Genomic DNA, 17359 nt, shown 5'->3' on the forward strand with positions numbered 1-17359 from the left:
TATTACAGAATGGAGTAGGTAAGATGCCATGTCCATAGCTTTGCTGGAGTTTTGGACTAACAATCAACACATTCAAGAAATACAGTTTAAAAGTGAAGATTGTAGTGAATGATCAGTCCTTTATCATGTGCTTGCCACTGTCTACTTTATAGTAAACTATACATTGCGAAATAATATAAAATCATTTTAAAATAAAATGTGCATGTAAGTTGAGTTTACATAGCGAATTAACTAACAACTGCAGTGTATTTCTTGATTTTAATAATAAGCATGGGTAAAAAGCAGTAAAGACAAAAATACAGAACAATTTGGAGTAATGAATTAAAGAGTTGACAGGAGTTATAGGAGTTAATGTTTTTGCTGTTTCAGTGTGCATGTTCTCACCATTGATGGTTTGGTGGACTGTCATGTAACATGGATGTAAGCGTGATCCTAAAAATGCCTTTCACGGTGACCCAAACTATTTACAAGACCTCTTCTGCATTGAGGCTGGCCTTCCTTTTAAAAGGAATTTTTATTCACTTAAAATGCTACTCATTCCCCATATTACATAGCACCGTGACATCACTTGCACACATGCATTGTCTATAGCCAGTGTCTAAAAGGTTGTACACAGTATTGGGGTCAAAGGTCATTTGGGGTCATTTCCGGCATGTAACCAAATACCTTAAATCGGCCATCGTAGCCATATGCCTTTTTGCCATGTTGACCATAGTTGAGTCACGTGATCATTTGCGGTCAAAGTTCTTCCACTTACGGACAATGACCGAAAACGTAATTTTCACTCAAATTGACTAGGGGGCCCTATGACCCCCCTGATAAATTTGCACACAAATATGTCATCCATACAGCAAGATTGTTTGCTGATGACAGCATCTTGTACCACCAGATATCTTCAAGAGCTGATTCAATTAAACTGCAGGAAGACCTCAACGCTCTCCAAGACTGGGAATCGAAATGGCTCATGAGGTTTAACACCGCCAAATGCCAGGTCCTCCAAATTACCAACAAGAGGAATCCCATACCAGCTTCCTACACAGTTCATGGTCAAGCGTTGGAAGTAGTCAGCTCAGCAAAATATCTTGGTGTCCACCTGGATAGCCATCTTGACTTCAATACCCATATCGATGCCATCACCAGGAAAGCCAACTGTACAAGAGCCTTCTTGCAACGCAATCTTAGTCATTGTAGCAAACAAGTAAAGGAAGCTGCGTACACTACGTATGTCCGTCCTACTGTTGAATTTGCATCCACATCATGGGACCCTCATACTAAGAGAAATATTAACAAGGTAGAACAAGTTCAGCGAAATGCAGCTCGATTCGTTGTTGGCAACTACCAACGCACCAGCAGCGTTTCTGATATGATCAGCGCCCTCAACTGGCCTTCTCTCCAAGAAAGACGCATCCAGAGCCGCTTGGTGATGTTCTATAAGATCCATCATGACCTGGTTGACATCAAGTGCAAAGACTACCTCACTCCACTGAAATCATCCACCAGAGGTCACAACTCCCGGTACTTCATCCCATCAACTACCTCTTCAGTCTATACCAGCTCGTTCTTTCCTCAAACCATCAGGGACTGGAACAATCTGTCTGCAGATCCAGCTGAGTATGCATCCTCGACGCCTTCAAGGCCGCACTGAGGGACCGCCTGCTGAGGTAGCTCCATCATCTCACCTCCAGTTTTTACTTGCACTTTGTTTATACGCACCGTAATTCATTTTCTGTCGCCTATGAGACGACGCATGTGCACACCGCAGTGCGAGTTATCTTCGCTTATTTGAAGTCAGCACTACAAAGGAGAAAGAAGAGAAAGAAAGAAAGATATATAGTCCTTACAAGCCCATTGTGGTTCAATGAGCCATGTAAAATAATAATTGAGCTGATCATTCCTTATTATGTGTACTTTAAAGTATACATTATAGTTAGAATATGTATGTCCTTGCAAGGACATATCTGTGTATTTACCTAGGTCCTATTTTTCTATCCGATTCTTCTTTCTTTCTTTACCAAATACTTTCATAATGCTGCTGCTCCGTAATTTATAGAGTAGGCCTACAATGTCGTCACCACCATGAACCATAGGCTGGTGGTACAAATGTCGCATGAACAACTCTAGGTCAAAGGTCATAAAAGATCAACATCACTGGCTAAGGGCCGTGCTCTGTGAGCACAATGTCTAGTTTTTGTGTGTTTTTTTGTTGTGTTTTTTGTGGGTTTTTTTTATGCTTAAATTGTTTTGTGCAAGGTTCAAAGGTGCGGTGGGTAAGATAGTAATGGAAAGGTTATGCCCGTGCGTGCAACTACTGCAAGAGGTCATCCAATTTGTGCCCGCATTTGTAATTCGTGGGTTGCTTTCCTTTTCCTCCTTGAGTGTCAACACTAGCAGCCCTAAAACTAAAAAAATGATCAGGCCCGGTATGTGACACACCTAGGGCCCTACCATGAAAGTTTAATTTTGCCCGTTTGGCCCGAGCAATGTGAATGCGAGTTGTGAATTTCAAGATTTTGAACCAAAAATGCAGTTTTGGTCAAAATTCAAAAACTGTTCATTTAAAAAAATGATACCATTAATGTATTCTTTGACTCGTGTCCGTTCCATAATTATACTTGACCATAAGGGAACAAACCAAATGATCGATGACGTCCTATAAACGAAACTAGTTTCGTTTAGGGGGAGGGGGTAAAAATACTAGATTATGTTTGTAAAAAAAACGTCGGTCTGAAGAATGTGTCATTATATATTTTGTAAGCTTTTCTTCATCAAAATGGTTTTTGTATCGTTTAAAATGTCTACTAATAGTAATAAATCAATGCAAAAAATCGTATCTGCGGTGATATGACTTTCTTGTACCATTCTACATAAGTTAACTAAATACAAGATACAAATACAATTTCTTGCGTAAGATAAATATCATCTCAATTATTAAGCTTGATAGCGGGTTCGTCGTCGGACAAGTTTGGAACTGTCAAGCTTTCGTCATGAGTAGCTCTGACCTCAGGACAACGTACCTAAAAATGAGATATGCACCCCTTGCCTACTAATGGCTCTAAAAAGAGCCGTTCACAGAAGACTGCCCCGTGTCAACAGAGAACAAGCAGACCCCGCCTACCTGCTCAAGTAAATGTTTGGTGGCTCTGATTGGTGGCTCTGAAAAGAGCCGTTCACCGAAGACTGCCACTGTCAACAGAGAACAAGCAGACATCGCCTATCTGCTAGAGTAAACGGTTTGGTGGCTCTGAAAAGAGCCGTTCACTGAAGACTGCCCCTGTCAACAAAGAACAAGCAGACCTCGCCTATCTGCTAAAGTAAAAGGTTTGGTGACTCTGAAAAGAGCCGTTCACTGAAGACTGCCCCTGTCAACAAAGAACAAGCAGACCTCGCCTATCTGCTATAGTATAAGGTTTGGTGGCTCTGAAAAGAAAAAAAGCCGTTCACTGAAGACTGCTCCTTGTCAACAGAGAACAAGCAGACCTCGCCTATCTGCTAAAGTAAAAGGTTTGGTGACTCTGAAAAGAGCCGTTCACTGAAGACTGCCCCTGTCAACAAAGAACAAGCAGACCTCGCCTATCTGCTAAAGTATAACGTTTGGTGGCTCTGAAAAAAAAAAAGCCGTTCACTGAAGACTGCTCCTTGTCAACAGAGAACAAGCAGACGTCGCATATCTGCTGATGCAATTGCAGAGAGTTTGAAACAAAGTAGGTTGGTCCGTACCTATGAGGTCAGTTATAATACAGACTGCCGTCAGATAATCATTTGACAACGATTGGATGCGCAATGAGCATCATATTGCTTCATTATGGATGTGGTAGAGACTAAATAGCGTTGTGATTGGATATAGCCGAGACCCCAAAACTACAACCCCAAATAACATGTTATACGTATATATATTAGGGGTTCGAGGTGGTAGTTTATTAGAGTCCCTTTTCCCCGTCTTAGGGCTACCGTTTTCAAGATAGTACTGGGGTAATCTTGACAACGGGGAAAAAAAAAACATGTATATATTTATTATTATGTTTTGATGGATCCAAGTTGTGATAATATTGGATCCAAAACATAATAATGATAAAATTGGATGCTTTACGCCCATTATTTATTGGTCTCGCTATGAGTTGTAAAATATTGGGACTCGACTACGCTCGACCAATACCTAGTCTCACTTCCCTGGCTCAACTGATCCAATTTTATATCAATAGGGGATGGATGATTTTGGACCCCGTTTTTAAGCCATATACTAGGGTAATCTTGAAAACGGGGACCTCAAAACGGAGACCTGAAATGGGAACCCCAAATCCCCTAGTAGCTATACAGTTCCCGTAGGCCTATATTATGTATTTTAGGTCCCAGTTTTCGAGACATCATTAGCCTAGTATGGTCTTTTATGTGTTAATGTTTCTGTTATGTGATGTTTTATAGGTTATCATGTTTGAGAAAAATGTTTAGAAATAAGTAGGTATACTTGTGACACAAGTTTTGTGAACATGTCGGCTTTATTTATCCATCCACATTGTTGATACTAGGGGTAACCCTATCATAGGTCCCATTTATTGTCCGTATACATTTAAAAAACGACCCAAAATTTTCAACATTTCATTATTACGTTTCTTGCAGGGAGGGAGGGAGTCGGCCGAGAAACGAAACTAGTTACGTTTATAGGACGTCATCGATCTTTTGGTTTGTTCTCTAACTAGATACCAGCCTTAATTTGAAATATTGCAATCAATAGTTATTACAATACCATTAAGGTTACACGAAGAGACGTATAAAAAACGTATAAAACTAAAGACGTATAAAGTTGTTCTCTAAAACAGAGTTTTCTCAGTAATCAAATATCACAGCAGGTGAAATGTTGGTGCATTGCATGTAGCTTAACATTTTTCTTGTGTGTTTATACAAATTTTAGAATAAATGTGAAAATCCTTCGTTTAAAGCCGTTTTACGCACCATGTTCACAAGATCAAAAACACGTTCCATGACGTTTTTTTCAAATGTCCGCTCCGTATAAAACCACGCCGAGTGATTGTTTTCTTCTTTTTGTATTGTACTACAAATCGATTAAAGAAATAATGTTGCCATGGGGAAGAACCAAATACAGTACCGATTAAATTTTAAAAGCCCGTTTTGGGGAACATTTTCGAGAATCTTGCCTCGGAAAAAACTGTTTTGTGAAATTATCGATATCTTGATTACGGGACGTTAATTTAAACATCTGAATACCTACATTATTTCTCAACATTCTGCCAATTGCTATCCCATTTGATTTTTACTGCAAATTGAAGCTAGTATTCCAAAAAACGAGGTTTTCCTCCGTCAGTTCGTTCAAAATTTCAGCGCCGACATGCATGTTTATTCTAAGAGCCATTGTGCGGACGCGATTGTAATCACGTAATTGCATCAAATTATAGTTATATTTCCGCTTCGAGAACAAGCATTTGCGTAAGCTGATGTATGGCCGAGTGGATAGAGCGCTGGACTGGGAATCTTTTATGAAACATTTTTTGTGGGTTCGAGTCCCCGTGTGGCTGAATTTTCTTTTTTTTTTCTCTCTCTTTTCTCATTTATACTTCCTTTCTTTCCTCTTTTCTTTCTCCTTTTAATTTTTTCATTTCTTTCTTTATTTCTTTCTTTCTTTCTTTTCGTTCTTTTCTTTATCTCTTTCTCTTTTCACTATTTCTTTATTCTTTCTTGCTCCTTTCTTTTTAGTTTTATTTGATTGATTCGCTGACTGCAGTGAATCGTGATTTTTCACTTTATATACTTCAGAAATTGGTAGGCCTGCTAAGTCTGTCTTGTTGAATATTCTTCCCAAATTCGATTTGCAAATAATTGCTTTTTGATATTGTTGTTGATGTTATTGTTGTACACTATTACATTGTAATCAGTGGAATAGCAGTTATTGATTTATTTTTAGGGAGTAATTTTCCAAACCACAATAGCTCTAAGCCATTGTGTGGGTCCAAGGCCATACTATTTTTGTATACGCGGTACAGTAAATTGGATGTTCCTTTTACCGATTGTCCTCCCAAGTTAATACAGATGACAAAAAGTTAATTTAAAGTCTCATTGCAACTGAATTTTTATTTTTACTTTTCGGACTTGGCTTTGAGTAATGGTTACACATACCATGTTTACAGTAAAAATGAAAATTATATTCCAGACACCGTCAAAATGTCAAACTTTTAATTTTTTTGTATTGTTTTTAAATAATTAACTGCAGTTCATTTATTCAACCTCATAACAGGATCATACTTAAAAGATTTATGATGAATGAACAGACGTTCATTAAATATTGAAAAAAAAACCAAAATTACTCACGCCTAATTTGCATAATAATACCATAAATACATAATTAGCTGTAATTACCTAATTTGCATAATTAATTACTTTTTGTGTATTTTTTGTCATCAATTGAAAGAACTCTGTATACATATGTGTGCAAAAAAAACCGCACCTTTATATCATGTACGGTTTTCTATTGGCATCAATTTTGCATATTAATTAGCTGAACTTAGTCATTTTTTGAGATTTAATTTGTCTGCAGATTGGCCGAAATGGCTAAAATAGTATATTTGATTAATTTATTATAATTATTCAATGATGGATTTTTAAATTTTGTTTTCTGTAACGAAGTCAGGAAAGATAGGCATTTAACATGTGCTATTTAAATTAACGCTGCTTTTTCAAGCAAGCGTCCAAATAAACCTTCAAAATCTCGAAATGTGCCAATTTTGTCATTACAGCCATTTGTGGCAGGATTTCATTCCATCTACGAGCATCTTTAAATTGACATTACATCACAATGCAATGACCGATTTCAATTCTGTTTTTTTATTTTTGATGCTTTAATAAAGCTTAATAATGTAGGAACATTAAATAACGCGTTTCTGCTGCGATTATTTTTGAGGTGATATACATATTATTACTAAATTAATCGTCATTTATCACGAGTCCTAAGAGTCGTACCAGTTCAATTCATCAAAATTAATTTGTATTAAATTAAAAACAAACAGACAAGTAGAGTCATATGTCTTTCTATGACCGTATTCCTACCAAAATCTGATTTTCAATACACTAGAAACGTGTTGATATGTATATCTTTGAAAATCGCCGAATGTTAACCACAGTCACCGTGGCACAGTAGGCATCTTTAGCATTCATAGTGCAATTGGCAGTGGTTCGAACCCCGGTGAAAATGTTAGTATCTTTTATTCTTTTTACGAATGCGCTGTGCCGTTTTTCAAACACGCCCCTGAATGAAACTGATGGGCAAGTACCCTTAATACATGTACTGTACAAATTTGCCTAGGCATTATGTGTTTTGACTTTGGCACATACAATTTGATATTTTTGTTTGTGTAGTATGTCCTAACTAGTTTTTGATGGTAAAAACAAAAGGATTTCAGTATCAGTAGAATGCACAGTGGCCGCCACTGATGTTGATGAAAATGTATTTGTATGATTTTTTTATTTCAAGAGTAGGTAGGTATGTCACAGTGGCTGCACAATATTCTGCTACACTGTGCATGCAAGCATAACAGTGAATTGAAAAGGGCGCGCTTCAACTTTGGCCAATTTTAGAAAACATCCATGTCGATAAATGAATTTCCTCATATGCTTCATTTATCCAAATTGTTTAAATTTTTAATATATGGTGTGTGAAGCCTTTCCGAGGCTAACATCGGGTCCTCAAAAATTAAAGATTGTTTTGTTTAAGAGCTACTGCCTGTTTTTATGGACTTTTGAAGATCGCTCATAAATCAGTAAATATAGGCCTATTGAAGTAAAGGGACCTACCACCATTTAGCTGAAATACTAATCTTTCTTAACATGTAAATTATTTCCGGTATTTGAAATGACTTCTGGTATTTGAAATGGCTTGTCTGAGAAAAATCCTGGGTGTTACTAGAAGGGACAGGATTAGGAACACCTCAATCAGAGACACCCTTGATTACCAGTGCACTGTAATGAACAAGATCCGTGCAAAACAGCTGTCCTACTATGGCCATGTGAAAAGAATGCCTCCATCCAGATACCCAAAAATCGTATTAGAAGGAAGAATCCCAGGAAAAGACCTAAAGGAAGACCCCCAATGCGCCAATGCGCTGGATGGACAACATCAAAGCAAACTGCAGTGCAGTGGGAATCCAATCCGTAGTAGAAGCCGGTCGGATGGCAAACAACAGAGCTGAGTGGCGAAGCATAGTGGCTAGGCAGCTATCTCCAGGACCTACCTGTGTCATGGGAGGAAAGCTTTAAGTGAAGTAAGTGAAGTGAAGTGAAATTATTTCCGTCGACAACGAATGAAACACTTCCCTAAAACTTGTTGAAGCAAAACATTAATCATTGATATTTTTAGGGAGTCATTTTCCAAACCACAATAGCTCTAAACTATTGTGTGTGTCCAAGGCCATACTATTTTTGTATACGCGGTACAGTATAATTGCTGTTCCTTTTACCGATTGTCCTCCCATGTTAATCCAGATGACAAAATGTTAATTTAAAGTCTCATTGCAACTGAATTTTTATTTTTACTTTTCGGACTTGGCTTTGAGTAATGGTGACACATACCATGTTTACAGTAAAAATGAAAATTATATTCCAGACACCGTCAAAATGTCAAACTTTTTATTTTTTTGTATTGTTTTTAAATAATTAACTGCAGTTCATTTATTCCACCTCATAACAGGATCATACTTAAAAAATTTATGATAATTGAACAGACGTTCATTAAATATTGAAAAAAAAACCAAAAATACTCATGCCTAATTTACATAATAATATCATAAATACATAATTAGCTGTAATGACCTAATTTGCATAATGAATTACTTTTTGTGTATTTTTTGTTATCAATTGAAATAACTTTGTATACATATGTGTGCAAAAAAAACCGCACCCTGATATCATGTACGGTTTTCTATTGGCATCAATTTTGCATATCAATTAGCTGAACTTAGTCATTTTTTGAGATTTAATTTGTCTGCAGATTGGCCGAAATTGCTAAAATAGTATAATTTTGTTTTCTGTAACAAAGTCAGGAAAGATAGGCATTTAACATGTGATATTTAAATTAACGCTGCTTTTTCAAGCAAGCGTCCAAATTACCCTTCAAAATCTCGAAATGTGCCAATTTTGTCATTACAGCCATTTGTGGCAGGATTTCATTCCATCTGCGAGCATCTTTAAATTGACACTTCATCACAATGCATTGACCGATTTCAATTCTGTTTTTTGATTTTTGATGCTTTAATAAAGCTCAATAATGTAGGAACATTAAATAACGTGTTTCTGCTGCGATTATTTTTGAGGTGATATGCCTACTAGTAGTAGTTTCTTTTATATTAGTGGTTGCTTGTTTATCACATTTTGTTTATTTTTGTCATGGTAAATAAAATAGTTGAGTAATCAATCAATTGACTGATTATGTGTTGTGCCCCTTTGTGTTGTGTTTTAAAAAATAAAAAAAATTAAATTATAATAAGTGTTAAAAACGTTTCATGACTTTTATTTATATATAACTTTTTCGGATTTTATTTATACTAGAAGAAGAGGGCGACCTATGCACAGGCGACAGTAGCACTGCCTCTGTATATTTATTCCCAAGACCATTGCAAGCCTGAGAGAAATATATGATAAATGAGGACTCAAGCAAATTGGAAATTAAGAAAGGAGAGTAAAATCAGAACTGATTTTGCTGATTTTGGACTAACAGCTTTGATTATTAGTAAAAAAAACAAATACACTGTGACATTTTGAACTCACTGTTGGAACTTCATCATAGAGTTACTTTAACTCGCCACTGGGACTTCATAGTGTTTACTATAATTCGCCACCAGGATTTCATAGTGTTACTGTAATTCGCCACCAGGATTTCATAGTGTTACCGTAACTCGCCACTGGGATTTCATAGTGTTTACTGTATTATAAATGATTTCATTTGAACAAAACCAAAATGTAACTCACTATTGACGGTTTTGCCTATCATGGTCGGTAGGCATCATCAAAATGATGGTAGTTACACAGCCGTGACGTTTGCTCTAGCACTTACATGCTTACACCGATTTTGACCTTACTTGGTCACAACCATCATTGACCATGCCCCTACATGTCATATGAAACTCGTGGGGTCAAAGGTCACGCAGAGGTCATAGGGGTCAAAAACGTGATTTCAACTAAAATGCTTCTTCTCTCACAGATTACGTAGGACAGTGACACCACTTGCACACATGCATTGTTATTATCCAGTGTCTATAGGGTCCTCACAGATTTTGGGTCAAAGGTCATTAAGGGGTCACTTCCGGTATAAAACGAAAAACTTTCAAATTTTTTATTTGCTAAGACAAACATAGGACAGTAACGGTATGTTCACACATAAATTGTAGTTATCCTGTGTATATGTGGTATTTTTATATTTAGGGTCAAAGGTCATTAAGGGCCACTTCCGGTATAATACGAAATACGTTTAAAATGCTTCTTCTCCCACAAATTACGTAGGACAGTGACACCACTTGCACACATGCATTGTTATTACCCAGTGTCTATGGGGTCCTCACAGATTTGGGATCAAAGGTCATTAAGGGGTCACTTCCGGTATAAAACGAAAAACCTTCAAATTTTTTTATTTGCTAAGAAAAACATAGGACAGTAACGGTATGTTCACACATGAATTGTGGGTACCCAATTCATATGTGGTATTTTTTTATTTGGGGTCAAATGTCATTAAGGGGTCACTTCCGGTATAAAACGAAAAACCGTCACATTTTTTTATTTGCTAAGAAAAACATTGGACAGTAACAGTATGTTCACACATGAATTGTGGGTACCCAATTCATATGTGGTATTTTTTATTTAGGGTCAAATGTCATTAAGGGGTCACTTCCGGTCTGAGACGAAAAACCTTCAAAATGCCCTTCTGCCACAAGTAACATAGCAAAGTGGTGCCACATGCACCCATGCATTGACATTAGCCAATGTCTATGGCCGTTTTCATATATTTTGGGGTCAAAGGTCATTAGGGGTAACAACACGGCTGTGTTCGTGGGTTAGACCACAGCTTAGTCTAGTTTCTTCTTCTTCTTACACAGCCGTGACGTTAGTCACGGCTGTGTCTTTTTTCTTACAGGTTCTTTCTTCTTTCTTTCTTCTTTCTTTCTGCCGACCACTACATTTGCTCTAGCACTTACATGCTTGTACCGATTTTGACCTAACTTGGTCACAACCATCATTGACCATGCCCCTACATGTCATATGAAACTCGTGGGGTCAAAGGTCAAGCAGGGGTCATAGGGGTCAAAAACGTGATTTCAACTCAAAATGCTTCTTCTCTCACAGATTACGTAGGAGAGTGACACCACTGGTACACATGCATTGCTATTATCCAGTGTCTATGGGGTCCTCACAGATTTGGGGTCAAAGGTCATTAAGGGGTCACTTCCGGTATAAAACGAAAACCTTCAAATTTTTTTATTTGCTAAGAAAAACATAGGACAGTAACGGTATGTTCACAAATAAATTGTAGTTACTATGTGCATATGTGGTATTTTTTTTATTTAGGGTCAAATGTCATTAAGGGGCTACTTCCGGTATAAAACGAAATTCCTTTAAAATGCTTCTTCTCCCACAAATAACGTATGACAGTGACGCCACTTGCACACATGCAATGTTATTACCCAGTATCTATGGGGTCTTCACAAATTTGGAATCAAAGGTCATTAAGGGGTCACTTCCGGTATAAAACGAAAAACCTTCAAAAATTTTTATTTGCTAAGAAAAACATTGAGGGTGATGGTATATTCACACGTGAATTGTGTTTACCTATTGTACATGTGGTATTTTTTCAATTGGGGTCAAAGGTCATTAAGGGGTCACTTCCGGTCTGAGACGAAAAACCTTCAAAATGCCCCTTTCTGCCACACATAGCAAAGTGGTGCCACTTGCACCCATACATTGACATTAGCCAATGTCTATGGGCGTTTTATGTATTTTGAGGTCAAAGGTCATTAAGGCGCCAAAACACGGCTGTGTTCGTGGTCTTAGACCACAGCTAAGTCTAGTTCTTCTTCTTTCTTCTGCCGACCACTACATTTGCTCTAGCACTTACATGCTTGCACCGATTTTGGCCTAACTTGGTCACAATGATCATTGACCATGCCCCTACATGTCATATGAAACTCGTGGGGTCAAAGGTCAAACAGGGTCATAGGGGTCAAAAACGTGATTTCAACTCAAAATGCTTCTTCTCTCACAGATTACGTAGGAGAGTGACACCACTTGCACACATGCATTGTTATTAGCCAGTGTCTATGGGGTCCTCACAGATTTGGGGTCAAAGGTCATTAAGGGGTCACTTCCGGTATAAAACGAAAAACCTTCAAAAAATTTTATTTGCTAAGAAAAACATAGGACAGTAACGGTATGTTCACAAATAAATTGTAGTTACTCTGTGCATTTGTGGTATTTTTTCATTTAGGGTCAAAGGTCATTAAGGGGCTACTTCCGGTATAAAACGAAATTCCTTTAAAATGCTTCTTCTTCCACAAATTACGTATGACAGTGACGCCACTTGCACACATGCATTGTTATTACCCAGTGTCTATGGGGTCCTCACAAATTTGGAATCAAAGGTCATTAAGGGGTCACTTCCGGTATAAAACGAAAAACCTTCAAAATTTTTTATTTGCTAAGAAAAACATTGAGGGTGATGGTATATTCACACGTAAATTGTGTTTACCTATTGTACATGTGGTATTTTTTCATTTGGGGTCAAAGGTCATTAAGGGGTCACTTCCGGTCTGAGACGAAAACCTTCAAAATGCCCCTTTCTGCCACAAATAACATAGCAAAGTGGTGCCACTTGCACCCATACATTGACATTAGCCAATGTCTATGGGCGTTTTATATATTTTGAGGTCAAAGGTCATTAAGGCGTCAAAACACGGCTGTGTTCGTGGTCTTAGACCACAGCTAATTGATCCTTACTTCCGGTTGGACGAATCCCGGCCGACGAGGGTGTTTTATCAGCCAGGAGAGGATCATACACGTGACTAAGGAAGTGGGCCCCCTCGTCTCTGTTCATGACGTTCGGGCCTCTTCTTCTGATCCAAATGGATTCTTTGATTGCACAGCCGCCATCGGCGCTGTGCATTCTTTTTACCGCGTTCTTCTTCTGATTCTTCTGTCAACATTATGATCAGCCATCGTAGCCACATGCTTTCAGGCATGTTGACCATACTTGGTCAGTAGAACCGTTTGGTGGTGCCACAGATGTCACATGATCAACTTCCGGTCAAATGTCATCCACTTCCGGTCAATGGCTTAAACTTGGATGTTCACTAAAAATGCTTCTCCTCCCACATATTACATAGCATCGTGACGTCACTTACACACATGCATCATCTATATCTAGTGTCTAAAAGTTGTTCACAGAATTGGGATCAAAGGTCATTAAGGGTCACTTCCGGTAAAAGTCTGAAAAATTTGTAAAAATATTCAAAAAATCACTGTCTTTACAAATTACATAGCAGAGAGTCGCCATTAGCACACATGCATCGCTACTAGCTAGGGTCTTTAGGATGCCTACAGTTTTGGGGTCAAAGGTCATTAAGGGGTTACTTCTGGTCAAAAACCAAAATTATCAAAAAAGTTTTAAATTTTTTTATCTCAAAATGTAAACAGACCAGAGTAATATAATCATCATACATGAATCAGTGTTACTTGATGTATGCATGGTATTTTTATTTTGGGATCTCAACAACTAAACAAAGTAGAATTTTTTAATTAAAATTGGAACAATACATTTTGTCGGTGTACATGTGGGGTTTTTTTCATTGAGGTCAAAGGTCATTAAGGGGGTCAAAAGGTCAATCATAAATTTAAAAAAAATCAAAATCCATGTATAAGTTCCGATTAAGCTGAAATTCACCACGAATATTCCTTATGACATCCTAAGCACTATGTAATATTTTTGCGGGGTCAAAGGTAATTAAGGGATCACTTCCGGTTCTCACAGATTCACTGCAAAGCAATATGGAGAAAACCCAGCATTATTATATTACAATAGATACAACTTTGAGCCCCGTACGACCTACGCTACGACGGCCTCACATTAACAGTCACAGACAAAACCTAAATCTACAGAATATATCCATTACTCGTCTCACAGTGTCGACGTCCTATACGATAAATATAAATTTAATACTCCGTTGGTGAGCGACGGGCGAGTGGTAGTGAGCGACAGGCGAGTGGTATTTCACTGAACGCAAGAAAAGGAGTTCTATCTGATTGGCTAGCAATCGATCGCTTAGGTCGCTCAGTAGTCAACTACAAACTCATGTATTCAATTCGATTGAAATCGATTATTCTATTATTGACGAAGATAAAGAGAGTGATAGTGTGTCAAAAATGTACATTGTATTGCACCTGGTTTTACCAGCATTCCTTTATAAAATAATTTTCTCAAAGAGTTGAATATTATCAAAATTTTTACAGCGGATTTCAAAGGCATTGGAAAAGTAAAGGGGCAAGGAGTTTGTTTCCCATGGACCAAAATGAATGTAAAATACCAAATTTTTGCATGCACATTGTCCCAATAAAAAACGCTTTGTTCCGTTTTTTAAGGCTCGAAGGCAGTTTATATGTACACTACAGTCTCTCTAAAAAAAAACCCGGTATATGTACATATCCCATCAATAATAGAATACCGGTTCAAATTGATGAATTGTTTTTTGTCTTTTCCCAATTTTTTTTATTTTGCCCCTCTGACCACGAAAGCTGACTACGCCCCTGATGTGAACTCATTTTAACATAAGAATAATGTTTTTCATGCTGCGCGAAATTTAGGTGCTTCAAATGATGTAAAAATATGGACAAAATTCGTTTAGTCACAAATCCAAAAACAAATTAGTGAAAATATTTGTGATTAAAATTATCTCACCAAGGAGTAAAAAAAAGTTTCATCGAGAGCTATCGAGGTGCTAAAAAATTGCTTCACCGAGGTGCTATAAAATATTATCACGATCTCAACTACCCAGCCCCCCTTGATATCAAATGGTGCGTCCCTAATGTTGTCCACTCATCTGGAACCAGTCAGGCGTTGGAAAAAAGTACAATTCTAGACTGATGCCAGTCTCTCTTCGTTGTTGAAAAGATTTAATGTGAAATGTTTGGAAAATTGCCTCTCAAAACTTGACTAGTATGTTGAAATAGACCCTCTAAGAATAACATATGTTTACTATTTTAATAGTAACAAACACCTTCAACTAAAATATATAGTAAGAAGGAGTCCGAAGCATAACTTTCTTGCCCTGTTTGTATGAACAACAACAAAAATTCAGCAGTCAATTATCGTCTAGGACAGCTCGACAGAGACTAGCTGCCTGCATGCATGCAGGGATCGCATTATAAAAGAAATGATACCAACTTTGCAAGTTACTATTTTTTGGTGAATTTGTTATATTGAACCGGGATATTGAACCATGATCTCTCCGAAATAAACATTCAGAGAACACCTCAAAGAAATATGAAATGCCCCATATATATCTTTATACTTTAAAGTCGAGCTGCAAGATAGGCTGAATTACATTTAAATTTTTCTGGTACCACTTTCATGGAAACGAAAATATATACAACAAACCTCGATAAAACTGACGATTTACAAGGAATTTCAGCAAATAAAAAAAAAAAAACTATTTTCAGGCTATTATGCACAGACATTAGTTCTTGTCTCAAAAATCAAAACAGAAGAATGCGTTTTACCTGTACTTTTGAAAAAAAAGCTTCCGGACCTTTTTTCTCTAATTTCGCACCGCGAGAAAAGTACAGTACATACATCTGACACATAGCATACATCCTTTTGGCCTGATATGGAAACGCAATAGAAGGTAGCTATTTGTTTGTTTGCTTTTATGGGCCGTAAAAGAGCAAAGAAAGCAGACCCTGTAATGAACTCGCCGAAGGCAAAGAAAAGAGACCGCAGTGGGCCCGTAAAAAAAAGGCAAAGAAAATATAGACGAATCCAAATACACGCATTCCTACACCTGACTAGCAGCCTTTAGTTGGGTCCCAGTCGGCTACAATGCATCCAAAATGTGAAATGATTCGGCCTTGGCGGAAATTTTAAACTGCATTCCATCACCCGTTTTACACCTTCCGCGAAAACACAGGTAAACAAAAGTACAACACAATCCCAACACAATACAGTTCCAACAGTTGTGCAAATAAAAGCCGCCTTACACCTAGAGAAGGTCGAGGAGGGTTAATAGAATAATACAATAGAAATAATTCAGCAGGTAATCCCGTCGCATCTATTCATAGATGTACAAATGGATGAACAAAAGGACTATGTATGAATAGATGCGACAGGATTACCGCTATTGTATATATTATTCTATTAACCCTCCTCGTCTTTGCATCTTCTCTAGGTGTTAGGCGGCTTTTATTTGCACAATCAGGCGCTCAAAACACCAGGTTGGTGCTAGCGGGAAACCAAAGATGGCCGACCAAATCCTGACCATGACTTGGCTCGTTGGATTCGTCTATACCCTGAGCCCGTAAAGGAAGAAAAGAGACCTTAGTGAGCATGTATAAAAAAAAAAGCTTAATAAGCAAACAAAAAAGGGACCCGTAAAAAGCAAAGAAAAGATACTTTGTGCCTTATGGACAAGAAAAGACGTTACCGAGGTATACCGTAGATGGGGATATTTAAGTCCCAGAAAGATTCTTGGTACGTACAGGTCCAATGCGAAAAAACTGGTTGTGAGTAATGGCCGAATGAATTCTGACCATCACTTGGCTCGTTGGATTCGTCTATATCATGGAATAAAACGACTAATAAATTCTGCCATCATGGCGTCGTCAATGATTCATTATATCCCGTATGTTTTTCTGAATTCATTAAGGGCTGGGGTATGAACGTTTGGACAGTATTTATTGTGGGACATTAGAGCACATCAGACATATCGAATTGCATTCTGAATACGAAGAATGTCATTCTGATATCAAATAATTTTGATTTTTTTGAAATTCGCAATTTAAAGGAGTATTTCGTGATCCTAGCATCCTCTTTTTATGACATTTTTAGTACATATCGACGAAAAAAGCATATTCCCAAAATTTCAGTTGATTCCGATATTGCGTTTGCGAGTTATGCATGATTATGTGTATTACGCTGCTCCATAGACAATACGTTGTAATTTCGTTCTGGTGCACCAGAACGAAATTCAAATTTCACGATATCTTTGCTAAACGAATTAATCTGCAAGAAATATTTTGTACATAAACATTATGTAGCCAGAGGTTTCCAGTGATATAAAAATCTCAACTTTTTTGAGAAAAGTGGGGGATGAGGCTGTGGATCACG

The sequence above is a fragment of the Amphiura filiformis genome, chromosome 6 (assembly GCF_039555335.1).
Source record: "Amphiura filiformis chromosome 6, Afil_fr2py, whole genome shotgun sequence".
In the NCBI taxonomy this organism is placed as follows: domain Eukaryota; kingdom Metazoa; phylum Echinodermata; class Ophiuroidea; order Amphilepidida; family Amphiuridae; genus Amphiura; species Amphiura filiformis.